General features: G+C 40.4%; 1 pseudogene; it reads left to right on the plus strand.

The window, feature by feature from the left end:
* Positions 15,492–16,639, plus strand: Gm7477 (predicted gene 7477; annotated as a pseudogene).

Genomic DNA, 17,146 nt, shown 5'->3' on the forward strand with positions numbered 1-17,146 from the left:
TCTGCTATGAGATAGCCATTGTTGGACTACATATATTACATCCTGTAAACTAATTTGGTAAATGTCCTTGAAATATAACTATCAGTTCCGTTCATCTATAGAACCCTACTATCAAGTTCTTGTTGGTTTTCTATTACTTTGTCTCATTTCTGATTTCACTTAGAATTATTAGTTAACTTAATAGCTATAGCTCTTTAATTTTGTGAAGTGTAGTGATTGCTCAAGGCTACAGAAATTCAGCTTTTCTTTATCAAATAGCCTTCAAATGGCTATATGCCATTTCATTTGTATAATAAGAATATCATAACAATACATTCTCACTTAAACTCAAAAACGTCAGTTCTATTACTACTATATATTTTATCCTATAATATACTCTACTTGCATGTTCTTATCACATCTTCATAAATATTCATTTTATGAAAATTAAAAATGAGACAGGATGCCTTTTATAGGGAAATATTTGCTAGTACAATACTATTCACTCATATGTCTAGAATCAAATTTGCCATCATTTTTATTGAAGATGGCATTAATTAGAAATAGAGGGGTAAAAGAAATTAATGTAAACACTTGTGACGTGAAGCAGAAGAGGGATTGAGGGGAACAATGGTGATAGGTTGATGGGGCAGAGTGGGCCAGTAGGGTAGAGGGGAGGAAAAATGAATAAGGACAAAGTATACTTCCAGTCTGTTTCTCTACCCAGGCCAGATCAGTGGACTGATACACTCCTACAGCCTACAGCCTGTCTACCTCCCAGGAAGTTTGCAGTAACTAGGGACACCTCCTGTCTGTCTCCCAGGAGGTACACAGTAACCAGGGACACAGATGAGACTTTTGTCCAAATACCCGCACCAGCTGAGACAACCACAGAGCCCAGGTGGCTCAGAACATACCCACCTTCCAGAGCTCCATCTTCCTTCTGGTCTGCTTCTCCACCATGGCCAGATTAGCAGGTCTGATATCCTCCCACAGACTCCAGCCTGCCTGCCTCCCAGGAGGTCTGCAATAACCAGGGACACAGTCCTTCTGGTTTGTACCTCCATCTGAAACTGGGGAGATCCTGCCTCTGGAGCTCAGAACCTACCTGTCTCCTAGGAGGTTCACTCTGGCCAGGAACACTAGAGCTCTCCCCTAACCAGGAACACAGGAGGCCTGCTCTTACCTAAGACAACAGAGGCCCATCCTATGCAGATTGAGCACTGCATACCTCCCAGGAGACTGGCTGTAACCCATGTCACAAAACTCTACCTGCCTCCAAGGAGGCCAGCTCCAGTCAGAGACACCAATGCCAGTTATCACAAGAGATAATCAGACGGTGAGAGGCAAGCAAAAGGTCAAAAACAACAGAACTCAGTGCAGTTTGGCACCATCAGAACCCAGTTATCCCAGAACAACAAGCCCTGAATACACTAACATGTCTAAAAACCAAGATTCTGACCTAAAATCTCATATCATGAAGATGATAGAGGCCATTAAGGAAGATATAAATAACAACTTAGAGAAATAGAGAAAACATGGGCAAACAAGTAGAAGCACTTGAAGAGGAAACCAATCCCTTAAGGAAGTACAGGAAAATACAATCAAGCAGGTGAGGAATTTGAACAACAAAAAAAATCCAAGACCTAAAAATGGAAATAGAAACAATAAAGAAAATGCAACTGGAGGTAACCCTGGAGATGGACAACTTAGGAAAGAGATCAGGAGCTACAGAAGCAAGCATCACCAACAGAATACATGAGATAGAAGAGAGAATCTTAGGCATAGAAGGTACCATAGAAGATATTGACATATCTGTTATCCCGAGCTTTTGTCCTCCGCCGGCAAGAACACACTCAGGACAACCGGAATCTTCTGCTGCAAAGCTTTTATTGCTTACTTATCAGGGGGGAAGACCCTGAACTGGGAAAATGGTGCTGCTTATATAGCCCGCAGCGTGACGTTTCAGCACCTGATGTGACGTGACAGCTCCTGATTCGTTGCTTGCCCATCACCCCATTACTACGCCGCGAGATGGGCAGTGACTAGGCGTGAGTTCACTCTTGCACTTGCGCATAAGGCTTATTTACTAGTTAGGCGCAGTGGAAGCCAGCGCCATCTTATAATGGTGATTGCTCATGGCACGCACGCGATTGCTCGCGGCACGGCTCTCCACAATCTGTCAAAGAAAATACAAAGTGTAAAATTCAAAATATCCAGGAAATTTAGGACACAACGAAAAGATCAAACTTACAAATAATAGGAATAGAAAAGGGTGAACATTCCCAGCTCAAAGGGCCAGAAAACATCCTCAACAAAATCACAGAAGAAAACTTTTCTAACCTAAAGAAGAGATGGTTGTAATGTACAAGAAGCCTAAAGAAGACAAAATAGATTGGACCAGAAAAGAAAATCCTCTTGCCATATAATAATCAAAGCCACTAAATGCAAAGAACAAAGAAGTAATATTAAAAGCTGTAAGGGAAAGGGGCCAAGTAACATATAAAGGCAGACCTATCAGAATTACAACAGACATCTCAATAGAGACTCTAAAATCCAGAAGAGCATGGACAGATGTCATCTAAACTCTAAGAGAACACAAATGCCATGCCAGGCTACTATACCCAGCAAAACTCTCAGTCACCATAGATAGAGTAACCAAGATATTCCATGACAAAACCAAATTTAAATATCATTCTACTAATCCATCTCCACAGAAGGAGGAGACCCCACCACACACACCCCAACACAAGGAGGGTAACTACACACACACACCAAAAAACATGATAATTTAACATCTTAAAGCAAACCAAAAAGAAGAGAATTACACATAATGCAACCTCCAACAACAAAAATAACAGGATCTAACAATCACTGGTCTTTAATATCTCTCAACATCAGTGGACTCAATTCCCCAATAAAAAAACACAGGCTAACAAACTGGATATATAAACAGGATCTAACACTTTAATGCATATAAGAAACATACCACATTGACAAAGGCAGATACTACCTCAGAATAAAGGGCTGGAAAAAAGTTTTCCAAGCAAATGGTCCCAAGAAAGAAGATGGAGTTACCACTCTAATATCCAATAAAATATATTTTCAACCAAAAGTCATCAAACAAATTTGGAAGAACACTTCATATTCATCAAAGGAAAAATCCACCAAGATAAAGTCTTAATGCTGAACATCTATGCTCCAAATGCAAGGGCACCCACATTTGTAAAAGAAACATTACCAAAGCTCAAAATACACATCAAACCTCACACATGTTTAGTAGGCGACTTCAGCACCAAACTCTTTCCAATGGACAGGTGATTGAAACAGAAAATAAAAAGAGACACAGTGAAATTAAAAGAAGTTATGAACCAAATGGATTTTTACCAATATCTAAAGCACATTTTACCCCAAAACAAGAGAATATACCTTCTTTTCAGCATCTCATGAAACCTTCTCCAAAATTGATCATGTAATCAGACACAAAACAAGTCTCAACAGATATAAAAGTGATTGAAATAATCCCATGCATCCCATCAGATCACCATGGACTAAGGCTGGTCTTCAATAACAACAACACAAGCTCACATTCTCATGGAAACTGAATAGTTCTCTACTCAATAACTTTGTAATAAAGAAAGAAATTAAAGAATTTCTAGAATTTAATGAAAATGAAGACCCAAACTTATGAGAAACAATTAAAGCAGCGTTAAGAGGAAAATTTATTCACTGAGTGCCTTCATAAAGAAATTGGAGAGATTCTACACTAGTAACTAAACAGCACATCTGGTTTGAAAGCTCTAGAACAAAAAGAAGCAAACATTCCCAAGAAGAGAACATGGCAGGAAATAATCAAAGGAGTAGATGACAGGAAATAAACTCAGAACTGAAATCAACCAATTAGAAACAAAGAGAACTATACAAAGAATCACCAAAGTAAGAGCTGGTTCTTTGAGACAATCAACAAGATAGATAAACCCTTAACCAGACTAACTAAAGGGCACAGAGAGAGTATCCAAATTAACAAAACCATAATTAAAAGGGAGACGCAATAAAAGAAACTGAGAAAATTAAAAAAAAAAATCAGATCCTACTACAAAAGCCTATACTCAACAAAATTGAAAAATCTAGATGAAATGAATGATTTTTTAAATTTATTTTTAATTAGGTATTTTCTTCATTTACATTTCAAATGCTATCCCAAAAGTCCCCCAGGCCCTCCCCCCACCCACTCCCCTACACACCCACTCCCACTTCTTGGCCCTGGCATTCCCCTGTACTGAGGCATATAAAATTTGCAAGACCAAGGGGCCTCTCTTCCCAATGATGGCCGACTAGGCCATCTTCTGATACATATGCAGCTAGAGACACGAGCTCTGGGGGTACTGGCTAGTTCATATTGTTGTTCTACCTATAGTGTTGCAGACCCCTTTAGCTCCTTGGGTACTTTCTCTAGTTCCTCCATTGGGGGCCCTGTGATCCATCCAGTAGCTGTCTGTGAGCATCCACTTCTGTGTTTGCCAGGCACCGGCATAGCCTCACAAGAGACAGCTATATCAGGGTCCTTTCAGCAAAATCTTGCTGGTGTATGCAATGGTGTCAGCATTTGGAGGCTGATTATGGGATGGATCCCTGGGTATGGCAGTCTCTAGATGGTCCATCCTTTCATCTCAGCTCCAAACTTTGTCTCTGTAACTCCTTCCATGGGTGTTTTGTACCCAATTCTAAGAAGGGGCAAAGTGTCCACACTTTGGTCTTCTTTCTTCTTGAGTTTCATGTGTTTTGCAGATTGCATCTTGTATCTTTGGTATTCTAAGTTTCTGGGCTAATATCCACTTATCAGTGAGTACATATCATGTGAGCTCTTTTGTGATTGGATTACCTAACTCAGGATGATGCCCTCCAGGTCCATCCATTCAAGAACACATCAAAACAATCACTCACCCCTATCAAGTAGGCTTCATCCCAGGGATGCTGGTATGGTTCAATATACAAATATCCATCAACGTAATAAACCACATAAACAAACTCAAGGGGGAAAAAAAAGACAGACGATCATCTCATTAGATGCTGAAAAAGCATTTGACAATATACAATAGCACTTCATGTTAAAAGTCTTAAAGAGGTCAGGAACTCAAAACACACACCTAAAAATAATGAAAGCAATATACAGCAAACAAATAGTCAATATCAAATTAAATAGAGAGAAACTTGCACAATCCCACTAAAATCCGAGACAAGACAAGGGAGCCCACTCTCTCCCTATTTATTAAATATAATATTTAAAGTTACTAGCTAGAGCAATCAGAGAACAAACGGAGGTCAAAGGGATACTAATAGGAAAGGAAGAAGTCAAGGTATTACGATTTGTAGATGATATGATAGCATCCATAAGCAACCCTAAAAAAAAAAAAAAAATCTACCAGAGAACTTCTACAAGCAACTTTAGCAAAGTGGCTGGATATAAAGTTAACTCAACAAAATCAGTAGTCTTCCTCTACACAAAGGATAAATGAGCTGAGAAAGAAACAACATCCTTCACCATAGTCAAATAATGTAAAGTATCTTGGGATACGTAACTCTAATTAAGCATGGAGAAGTTCTGTATGACAAGAACCTCAAATCTCTGAAGAATGAAATCGAAGATCTCAGAAAGTAGAAAGTCTCCATGCTCAGACTGGTAGTTAAAATGGCCACCTTAACCAAAAGCAGTCTACAGATTTAATGGAGTCCCCATCAAAATTTCAACTCAATTCTTCACAGAGATAGAGCAATTCTCAACTCATGTAGAATAGCAAAAAAAAAAAAAAAAACAGGATAATCAAAACAATTCAACAATAAAAGAACTTCTGGGGAAATTATCATCCTGGACCTCAAGCTATACTACAGAACAATAGAAAAAAACTGCATGGCATTAGTACAGAAACAAACAGATAGATCAATGGGATAGAGTTGATGAGTCAGAAATAAACCCACACAACTATGGTCACTGGATCTATGACAAAGAAGCTAAAGCTATACAGTGGATAAAATACTTTTTTTTTCTTTTCTTTTTGAATTTCTTTTTTTTTCCTCAATAACTTTGTAATAAAGAAAGAAATTAAAGAATTTCTAGAATTTAATGAAAATGAAGGTATAATTCATTTTCCTTAAATTGAATGTGGCAACCCACTACTACCTTCCCATTCTGGCATTCCCCTACACTGGGGCAATGAGCCTTCCCAGGACCAAGGGCTTCTCTTCCCATTGATGTCCAGCAATGTCACCCTCTGCTACAAATGTGGCTGGAGCCATGGGTCCCTCCATGTGTACTCTTTGGTTGGTGGTTTGGTCCCTGGGAGCTCTAGGGGCAAGGGGGGTGGGATCTGGTTGGTTGAGAGTTTTGCAAACCCCTTCAGCTTCTTCAGTCCTTTCTCTAACTCCTCCATTGGGAATCCTGTGCTCAGGCCAATGGTTGGCTGCAAGCATGCACCTCTGTATTTGTCAGACTCTGGCAGAACCTCTCAAGAGACAGCTATATCAGGCTCCAAAAGCATTTTCAACAAATGGTTCTGGTTCAACTGGTGATTGGCATGTAGAAGAATGCAAATCAATCCATTCTTATCTCCTTGTACAAAGCTCAAGTACAAGTGGAATGAGGACTTCCACATAAAACCAGATAGGCTGAATTTAATAGAAGAGAAAGTGCAGAAGAACCTCAAACAAATTAGCACAGGGGAAAATTCCCTGAAGTGAGCACCAATGGCTCAAGCTATAAGATCAATTGACAAATGGGACCTCATGAAACTCAAAACCTTCTGTAAGGCAAAAGACACTTTCAATTGGACAGAATGGAAACCTACAGATTGGGAAAAAATTCTTTACCAACCCTAGATCCGATAGAGGGCTAATATACAAAATATACAAAGAACTCAAGAAGTTAGACTCCAGAAAACCAAATAACTCAATTTTAAAATGGAGTACAGAGCTAAACAAATAATTCTCAACTGAGGAATCCTGAATGGCTGAGAAAGCACCTAAAGAAATGTTTAACATCCTTAGTCACCAGGGAAATGCAAATCAAAAAGACCCTGAGATTGTACCTTACATCAATCAGAATGGCTAAGATCAAAACTTCAGGTAACCAAAGATGCTGGTGAGGCTGTAAAGAAAGAGGTACACTCTTCCTTTGCAGATGGGATGGCAAGCTGGTACAAGCTCTCTGCAAATCAGTCTGGCAGTTCCTCAGAAAATTGGACATAGTATTACCTGAGAACCCAGCTATATCACTACTGGGCATATAACCAAAACAGGCTCCAACATATAAAAAGGACACATGCTCCACTATGTTCATAGAAGCCTTATTTATAATAGCCAGAAGCTGAAAACAACCCAGATCCCTCAATGGAAGAATGGATACAGATAATGTGGTTCATTTACACAGTGGAATACTACTCAGCTATTAAAAATGCTGACTTCACAAACTTTGTAGGCGAATGGGTAGAACTAGAAAATATCATTCTGAGTGAGGTAACCCAGACACAAAAAGATATATACATTATACTCACTGATAAGTGGATATTAGGCCAAGCTCAGAATACACATGATATCACTCACAGACCATATGAAGCTTAACAAGAAGGAGGGCCAAATTTTGGATTCTTCAAACACACTTAGAAGAGGGTATAAAAATAATCATGGGAGGCAGAGGGAGGAAGCAACCTGGGTGGGAGCAGAAAGGGAGAGGGGAAAAGGGGGTTGAGAAGGATCAGCTATGGGAAGATATAGGAGATAAGTCCAGAGAAGCAGTGGGGTATTGGGAACTTGGGGAACCGCCAGAAAGTTCCAGATACTAAGGATGCAAGAGGCTCCCAAGGCCCTATGGGGATGACATTAGCCAAAATATACAACAGCAGAGAGGTAGAACCTGAAGAGACCACCTCCAGTAGACAGACATGGCTCCCAGTGAAGGGATGGGGCCATCCAACCAGCTCAAATTTTTAACCCAGAATTGTCCCTGTCTAAAGAAAATACAGGGACAAAAATGAAGCAGAGATTAAAAGGCCAACCAGAGACAGCCCCACTGTGGGTTCTATCCCATCTACAAACACCAAACCCTGACACTATTGTTGATGTCAAGTGGTGCTTGCAGACAGGAACCTGGTATGTCATCCTCTGAGAGTCTCTGCCAGCATCTGACTAAAATAGATGCAGATACTGACAGCTGAGCATTAGACTGAGCCCAGGAATCCCAGTGGAAGAGTTAGCAGAAGGGCTGAAAGAGCTGAAGGGGATTGCAACCCCATAGCAATAACAACAGTATCAATTAACAGGACCTCTCAGGGCTCCCAGGGACTAAACAACCAACCAAAGAGTATACATGAGCAGATCCATGGCTCTAACTACATATGTACCAGAGGAATGCCTTGGCTGCCATCAGTAGGAGGGGAGGTGCTTGGTTCTGTCCAGGCTTGATGCCCTAGATAAGGGGGATGCTAGAAGGATGACAGGAGAGTGAGTATGTGAATATGAGAGCACCATCTTAGAGGCAAAGACTAGGAGGATGAGTTGGGGGGAGGGGTTCATTAGGGGGCGAGACCAGGAAGGGGGATAACATTTGAAATGAATACAAATAAAATGATTAATGAATAAAAAAAGAACAGTACTGATTATAGATTTCATATCCCATTGTGCATTCTATAATCATGATTTGTAACTGAAATACCAAGAGCTTTAAAAGCCATCATATTGAATTTGCTGTTTTTATTTTAAATTCTATACGAAAAAAAAAAACATTAACTTTTGAAAACTCTTCAGAGTTTAATATTGATAATTTTTTATGGTTTAAAGAAGTAACATATCACTTACTGGCAAAAATATAATCAGATACTAATTGTCTTAGTTAGGGTTTCTATTCTTGTACAAACATCATGACCAGGAAGCAGGTTGGGGAGGAAAGGGCTTATTCAGCTTACACTTCCATATTGCCGTTCATCACCAAGGAAGTCAGGACTGGAACTCAAGCAGGTCAGGAAGCAGGAGCTGATGCAGAGGCCATTGAGAGATGTTTTTTTACTGGCTTGCCTCTTCTGGCTTGCTCAGCCTGCTCTCTTATAGAACCAAGACTACCAGCCCAGAGATGGCATCACCCACAAGGGGACCTCCCCACTTGATCACTAATTGAAAATGCCTTATAGCTGGATCTTGTGGAGGCATTTCCCCAACTGAAGCCAGTACAGTAATATATGTATACTTCTACTAAAGCCATGAAAATTTTTAATGTGAGTTTTTACCATAATTCTTGCATAGTAGGATATCAAATACAGTTCCCCTTTAATATTTATTAGAAATGAATATCTATGTTATGATAATAAAAGTTTGGGCTTAGGAATAAAAGCAATGGATGGGTCTGGCTTCATTCTCTCTTTATGCCCTTCCAACATTTCTTCATGTTGGGAGAATATTTCTTACAATAAGAATGAAAAAGAGGTCATGAGAGCTGTCAGCAGGGCTCATTCAGTAATGGTTGTTATATTAAAGTCTGATAGCCTGAGTTCAATTGCTGGGCTCCGCGTGGTGGGAGAAGACAACTGACTCATGGCAGTTGTCCTCTGACCACACTCACACTATGCCACACAATATGCTCAACCTCCCCTCAAACAAATGCAATAAAATGAGTTTTAAAATCATGAGGGTATTTAGTGTGTTTTTAGGAGATTGGTAGGAATGTAAAAGGTGTCCTCCAGTATTTGCATGTTCCATGGACTTACTGAATAGATTCATATAGGAATAAATGAATTAGTGGCTGCTGCACTAAGTAGAAAGCGGCTGGAAGAAGTAAACAAAGGCTGCAGCAAGCAAAGGAAATGCCCACATACAGAAGCTATTACTCTCTAGTGTGACAAGTGAAAGAATAATGAAACAGTTTCTGAGTAGTTGTGTAGAGCAAAACAAAGCAAATGCAAATGTTTAAAATACATTTCCCCAGTCCCGCCCCCCCCGTGAGAAGAGGGAGCCCCCTCTCCATCACCCACCCTGGCATATCAAATCATTGTAGGACCAGGTACACCATCTCCCACTAAGGCCAGACAAGGCAGCCCAGTTACGGGAACAGGATCCACTGACAAACAGCAGATTCAGGAATAGCCCCTGCTCCAGTTGTTAGGGTACCTGCATGAAGACCAAGTTGCACTTCTGCTCAATATATGTGGGGGATGGGGTAGGGGGCTAAGTCCAGCTTTATGCTCATTTGTTTGGTGGTTCAGTCTCTGAGAGCCCCCAAGGATACAGATTAGTTGACATTGTTGGTCTTCCCCTGGAGTACCTATCCTTTTTTGGTTCTTCATTCCTTCCCCAACTCTTCCACAAGACTCCTCAAACTGCATCTAAAGTTTGGTTGTGGGTTTCTGGATCTGTTTTCATTTGCTGCAGGATGGCACCTCTCAGCGGCCTAATATGCTAGGCTCCTGTCTGAAAGCACAACAGAGTATCATTAATAGTGTCAGGGATTGTATCTTGCCAAGGGGTGGGTCAGTCATTGGTTGTCTATTCCCTCCATCTCTGCTTTATCTTTGTCCCTGAACATCTTGTATCCAGGACACATTTTGGGTTGGAGGTTTTGTGGGTGGGTCACTGTCCTCATTCTTTCACTGGGATTTCTGCCTGGCTACAGGAAGCTGTCACTTCAGGATCCATATTACACACTGATAGAAGTCTTAGCTAGAATTGTCCCCATAGACACCCTGGGGCCTACCCCTATCTCAGGTCTCTGGCATGTCCTAAGGATGCCTGCCTTCCCACCAATTTCCTTAGTCTTTCTGTTACTCTCCCTACATCTCATACATACTCCCCTCTCCTGCTCCTCCTATCTAGTTCCCTCCCTCAATTCAACTCTGATATCTATTTCCTCTTCTGAGACAGATTCAATCACCCTCCCTTGGAACTTCCTTGTTATTTGGCTTCTTTGTGTCTGGATTGTAGCGTGGTTATTCTGTACTTTATGGCTAATATCTGCTTATGAGTCCATACTGTGCATGTCCTCTTGGGTCTGAGTTACTTTACTCAAGAAGATATTTTCTAGTTCCATCCATTTACCTAAAAAAATTGTCATGTCCTTGTTATTAATAGCTGAGTAGTATTCCATTGTGTAAATGAACCTTATTTCCTTTACTCATTATTCAGTTCAGGGATATTTAGGCTGTTTCAAGTTTCTGACTATTATGAATAAAGCTGCTATTTAAAAAGTTGAGCAAGTGTCCTAATGGGATGGAAGAATCTTTTGTGTATATGCCCAGAAGTGGTATAGCTTGAGTACTATATTGAATAAACAAGGAGAGTGGTCAGCCTTGTTTTGTCCCTGATTTTAGTGAAATTGCTACTAGTTTCTTTCAATTTAATTTGATGTTGGCTGTTGGTTTGCTGAATATTGCTTTTATTCTGTTTATATATGTGCCTTGAATTCCTGATCTCTCCAAGACTTTTAACATGAAAGGGTGTTGTATTTTGTTGAGGGCTTTTCAGCATCTAATGAGATGATAATATGACTTTTTCCTTGCATTTTTTATATAGCATATTTCCTTGATGGATATTTGTATATTCATCACGGCATGTCTGGGATGAAGCATACTTGATCAGGGTAATGATGGTTTTGATATATTCTTGGATTTGGTTTGCTAGAATTATATTGAGTGGTTTTGCATTGATATTCATAAGCGAAATTGCCCTGAATGTCTCTTTTTTTCGTTGGGTCTATGTGTGGTTTATGTATCAAAGTAACTATGGCTTCATAGAATGAATTAGTGTTCTCTTTGTTTCTATTGTGTGGAATAGTTTGAGGGGTACTGTTATTAGCTCTTCAAAGGTCTGGTAGAATTCTGCACTAAAACCATCTGATCCTGGACGTTATAGGTTGGGATGTTTTTAATGACTATTTCTATTTCATTGGGGGTTATGGGGCTGTTTAGATTACCTGATCTTGATTTAAATATGGTACATGGTATCTGCCTAGAAAATAATCCATCTCATCCAGATTTTCCAGTTTTGTAGTAGGATTTGATGATTTTTTTGAATTTCCCCAGTTTCTTTTATGTCTCTCTTTTCATTTCTGATTTTGTTAATTTGGATGCTATCTCTGTTCCCTTTAGTAAGTTTGATTTCTTTCTGTCTTGTGAGGAGCGGGTGTGGCAGCAGTCCCAAGATGGTGCCCGGGACTGCAGCTAAGTCTTATGACTTGCACCTGACTTCCTCATACACCTGAAAATAAGCTACGACCATTGTGAGAGCTGCGCAGGTGCACCATGATGCTGGCGGTGTAAACAAGTCCATATTTGGTGGAGACATGCCCCTGCCCCCCTGATTGCCTGAAGCTGCGTACCTAGTGAGGTGGTGTGGCCTGCCCTGAGTGGATGGGGGCTGAGAGTATATAAGCAGTGCCAGTTTTGGGGCTCGGGGTCTTTCGCCTTCACTATCAAGCTCTTCCAATAAACGTGTGCAGAAGAATCCTGTTGTGGCATCTTCCTTGCTGGTGAGTTGGGCGTCCACACTGTCTTTCTTTCTTTCTTTCTTTCTTTCTTTCTTTCTTTCTTTCTTTCTTTCTTTCTTTCTTTCTTTCTTTCTTTCCTTCTTTCCCTCTTTCTTTCTTTCTTTCTTTCTTTCTTTCTTTCTTTCTTTCTTTCTTCCTTTCCTGTTCAAGTTATCTTTGAGCAAAGAGTTTCCGGTTCCCATGAGTATGTGGGCTTTCTGTTGTTTTTGTTGTTATTGAAGACCAGGAAAGACAATGCATGAGATTATTTCAATTGCTTTTGGATCTGTTGAGACTTATTTTGTGTCTTGTTTGGAGATGGTACCATGAGGTGCTGAGAAGAAGGTATATTCTTAACAACATGACATTATAATTGGTCACAAAACAGGTTCAACAGATGCAAGACGATGGAAATAATCTCATGTGTCCTATCAGATCATCACAGACTAAGGTTGGTCTTCAATAACAACAAAAACAACAGAAATCTCACATATAATGGAAGCTAAACAATTCCCTACTCAGTGATAACTTTATAAAGGAAGAAATAAAGAAATTAAAGACTTTCTAGAATTTAATGAAAATAAAAACACAACATACTCAAACTTATAGAACACAATGAAAACAGTGCCAAGAAGGAAACTCATAGCTCTGAGTGCCTCCAAAAAGAAACTGGAGAGAGCATAAACTAGCAGCTTGACAGCACACCTAAAAGCTCTAGAACAAAAAGAAGCAAATACACCTAAGAAAAGTACATGGCAGGAAATAATCAAACTCAGGTCTGAAATCAATCAAGTAGAAACAAAAAGAATTAAACAAAGAATCAACAAAACCTAGAGGTGGTTATCTGAGAAAATCAAAAAGATAGATAATCCCTTAGCCAGACTAACCAGAGGCCACAGAGATAGTATCCAACTTAACAAAAGCAGAAATGAAAAGGTAGATATAACAACAGAAACTGAGGAAGTTTAAAAAAAATCATCAGATCCTACTACAAAAGCCTATACTCAACAAAATTGGAAAATTTGGATGAAATGGACAATTTTCTAGACAGATACCAAAAACAAAAGTTAAATCAGAATCACATAAACCATCTGCCTTAGTCAGGGTTTCTATTCCTGCACAAACATCATGACCAAGAAGCAAGTTGGGGAGGAAAGGGTTTATTAGGCTTACACTTCCATACTGCTGTTCATCACCAAGGAAGTCAGGACTGGAACTCAAGCAGGTCAGAAAGCAGGAGCCGATGCAGAGGCCATGGAGGGATGTTCTTTACTGGCTTGCCTCCCCTGGCTTGCTCAGCCTGCTCTCTTATAGAACCCAAGACTACCAGCCCAGAGATGGTCCCACCCACAAGGGGCCTTTCCCCCTTGATCACTAATTGAGAAAATGCCTTAGAGTTGGATCTCATGGAGGCATGTCCTCAACTGAAGCTCCTTTCTCTGTGATAACCCCAGCTGTGTCAAGTTGACACAAAACTAGCCAGTACACCATCTAAACAGTCCCATAAGCACTGAAAAAAATAGAAACAATCATTAAAAGTCTCCCAGCCAAATAAAGCCCAGGACCAGATGGGTTTAGTACAGAATTCTATCAGGTCTTCAAAGAAGACCTAATATCAATACTCTCCAAACTATTCCAGAAAATAGAAACAGAAGGGACACTACCCAGTTCATTCTATAAAGCCACAGTTATGCTGATGTCAAAACCACACAAAGACCCAATAAAGAAAGAGAACTTCATACTAATTTCCCTTATGAACATCGATGCAAAAATACTCAATAAAATTCTCGCAAGCCGAATCCAAGAATACATGAAAACCATCATTCACCATGATCAAGTAGGCTTCATCCCAGGGATGCAGGGATGGTTCAATATACAGAAATCTAATAACATAATCCACTACATAAACAAACTCAAAGAAAAAACAAACCACACACACAATCATTTCAGTAGATACTGAAAAAGCGTTTGAAAAATTCAACACTCCTTGATATTAAAAAGTCTTGGAAAGATCAGGAATTCAAGGCCCACACCTAAACATAGTAAAAGCAATATACAGGAAACCAGTAGCTAACGTTAAACTAAATGGAGAGAAACTTGAAACAATTCCACTAAAATCAAGCACAAGACAAGGCTGCACACTCTCTCCCTATTTATGCAATATAGTACTTAAAGTTCTAGTTAGAGGAATTAGACAACAAAAGGAGGACAAAGGGATACCAAGAAGTCAAAATATCACTATTTGCAGATGATATGACAGTATACTTAAATGACCCCAAAAATTCCACCAGAGAACTCCTAAAGCTGATAAACAACTTCAGCAAAGTGGCTGGATATAAAACTAACTCAAACAAATCAGTAGCCTTCCTATACTCAAAGGCTGAGAAAGAAATTAGGGGAACGACACCCATCACAATAATCATCCTGGGATGTGGATGTCCAGGGGGTAGGACAGGAGCTGAGTCTTCACGAAGCACGAACAAAGTCCCTGTGTCTGCCAATGGGGGACTGATGCAGAAGCCACCCACTCCATCTTTGATGCTCAGGAGTACCAAGTGCTTGGAACTTTTCTCTCAGATTTCCCATGGCTTCTAATAAACTGAGTGACTTTGACTGTGAAAAAAAAAAAAAAAGAAGGCAAATTGATCCATTCTTGTCTCCCTGTAGAAAGCTCAAGTTCAAGTTGTTCAAAGACTTCCACATAAAACCAGATACACTAAAACTAATAGAAGAAAAAGTGGGCACACACATGGGCAGAGGGGAAATTTTCCTGACCAGAACACCAACGACTTATGCTCTAAGATCAAGAATTGACAAATAGGACCTCATAAAATTGCAAAGCTTCTATAAGACAAAGGACACTGTCAATAGGACAAAACAGCAGCCAACAGATTGGGAAACGATCTTTACAAATTCTACATCTGAAAGAGGGCTAATATCCAATATAGACAAAGAATTCAAGAAGTTAGATTCCAGAGAACCAAATAATCCTATTTAAAAATAGATAACAGGTTCTATCATCAACCTGTGGCAGCAAGATATCTCACAGGAAATTCTCAGCTCCCACGCATGGGTCCTTGGGCTTCTTGCTTTGAAGGTGAAGCACTTGGCAATATGGGAAATTGAAGAGCTTCCCTAAGAATGACCCCTTCATGCCTGTTCACCTCACAACCTTTCTAGGGTACAAGGCTGGCATGACCCACATCATCCGGGAAGTACACAGGCCAGAATCTAAGGTGAACAAGAACGAAGTCGCGGAGGCTATGAACATTGTAGAAACCCCACCCATAGTGGTTGTGGGCATTGTAGGATATGTTGAAACCCCAGGAGTCCTCCAGACCTTCAAGACTATATTTTCTGAACATATCAGTGATTAGTGCAAAAGGCGGTTCTATAAGAACTGGCACAAATCTAAGAAGAAGCCTTTCATCGAGTACTGTAAGAAATGGCAGGATGACACAGGCAAGAAGCAGCTGGCGAAGAACTTTGGCAGCATAAAGAAGTACTGTCAGGTCATCTGCATAATTGCGCACACTCAGATGTGTCTGCTTCCTCTGAGCCAGAAGAAGGTGCACTTGATGGAGATCCAGGTGAATGGAGGCACTGTGGCTGAGAAGCTAGACTAAGCCCAAGAAAGCCTGGAGCAACAGGTTCCCGTGAACCAGGTGTTTGGGCAGGATGGGATGATTGACATCATTGGCATGACAAAAGGCAAAGGGTACAAAAGGGTGAACAGTCAGCATACAAAGAAACTGCTGTGGAAGACCCATTGAGGTCTGTGCAAAGTTGCCTGTATTGGAGCCCTGCCCATTTAGCCTTCTCTGAGGCTCCAGCTGGGCAAAAAGGTTACCATCACTGAACAGAGATTAACAAGAATATTTACAAGACTGGTCACTGCTACCTCATCAAGGATGGTAAACTGATCAAGAACAAGGCATCTACCAACTATGACCTGTCTAACAAGAGCATCAACCCACTGGGTGGCTTTGTCCATTATGGTGAGGGTGACCAATGATTTCATTATTCTCAAAGGCTATATGGTGGCAACCAAGAAGAAAGTGCTTACTGTTCGTAAGTCCTTGCTGGTGTTCATTGACAATACCTCCAAGTTTGGCCATGGTCATTTCCAGACCATGGAGGAGAAGAAAGCACTCATGGGACTGATAGAACCTAGTGGGGAAACCCCCACTCAATTCCCGATTCGGCATGCACCCAAAAAATTAAGAAGGACCATCTTGATGTAATTACATGAAGTCGTTTAATTATGGAGCTCCGGACCGACATGCATCCCACACAGGAGATAACGGATGTTGGCCACAAGGCTCGAAAGCTAGGAGGTTTCATGGGGTAAGGGGCTTAGGGGTGTGGAATTCAGCATAGCGACACACTATTGGCTTATTCAAACATCAGCAAAAAAATTACATTGTATGTGCAGGGTGTCAGAGTTCTGTGAGTTGTTGACTCAGTTCAGATAGCCCTGTTATGTCCTCACATTCCCCTTTATCTTTAAGGTTACGCTGTTCCCAGGAATGTTTTAACTATGGGGCATACCCAGGTTTGGTTTTGTCTTTTCTCAGCCCTAGGCTCACAAACAACCAGCAATTTCTGACTTTATATGACTTATAGGTCTTGAAATTTCATCTTTCTTTCAGGACCTCTCAAGAAAGA

The sequence above is a fragment of the Mus musculus genome, chromosome 17 (assembly GCF_000001635.26).
Source record: "Mus musculus strain C57BL/6J chromosome 17, GRCm38.p6 C57BL/6J".
NCBI lineage: Eukaryota > Metazoa > Chordata > Mammalia > Rodentia > Muridae > Mus > Mus musculus.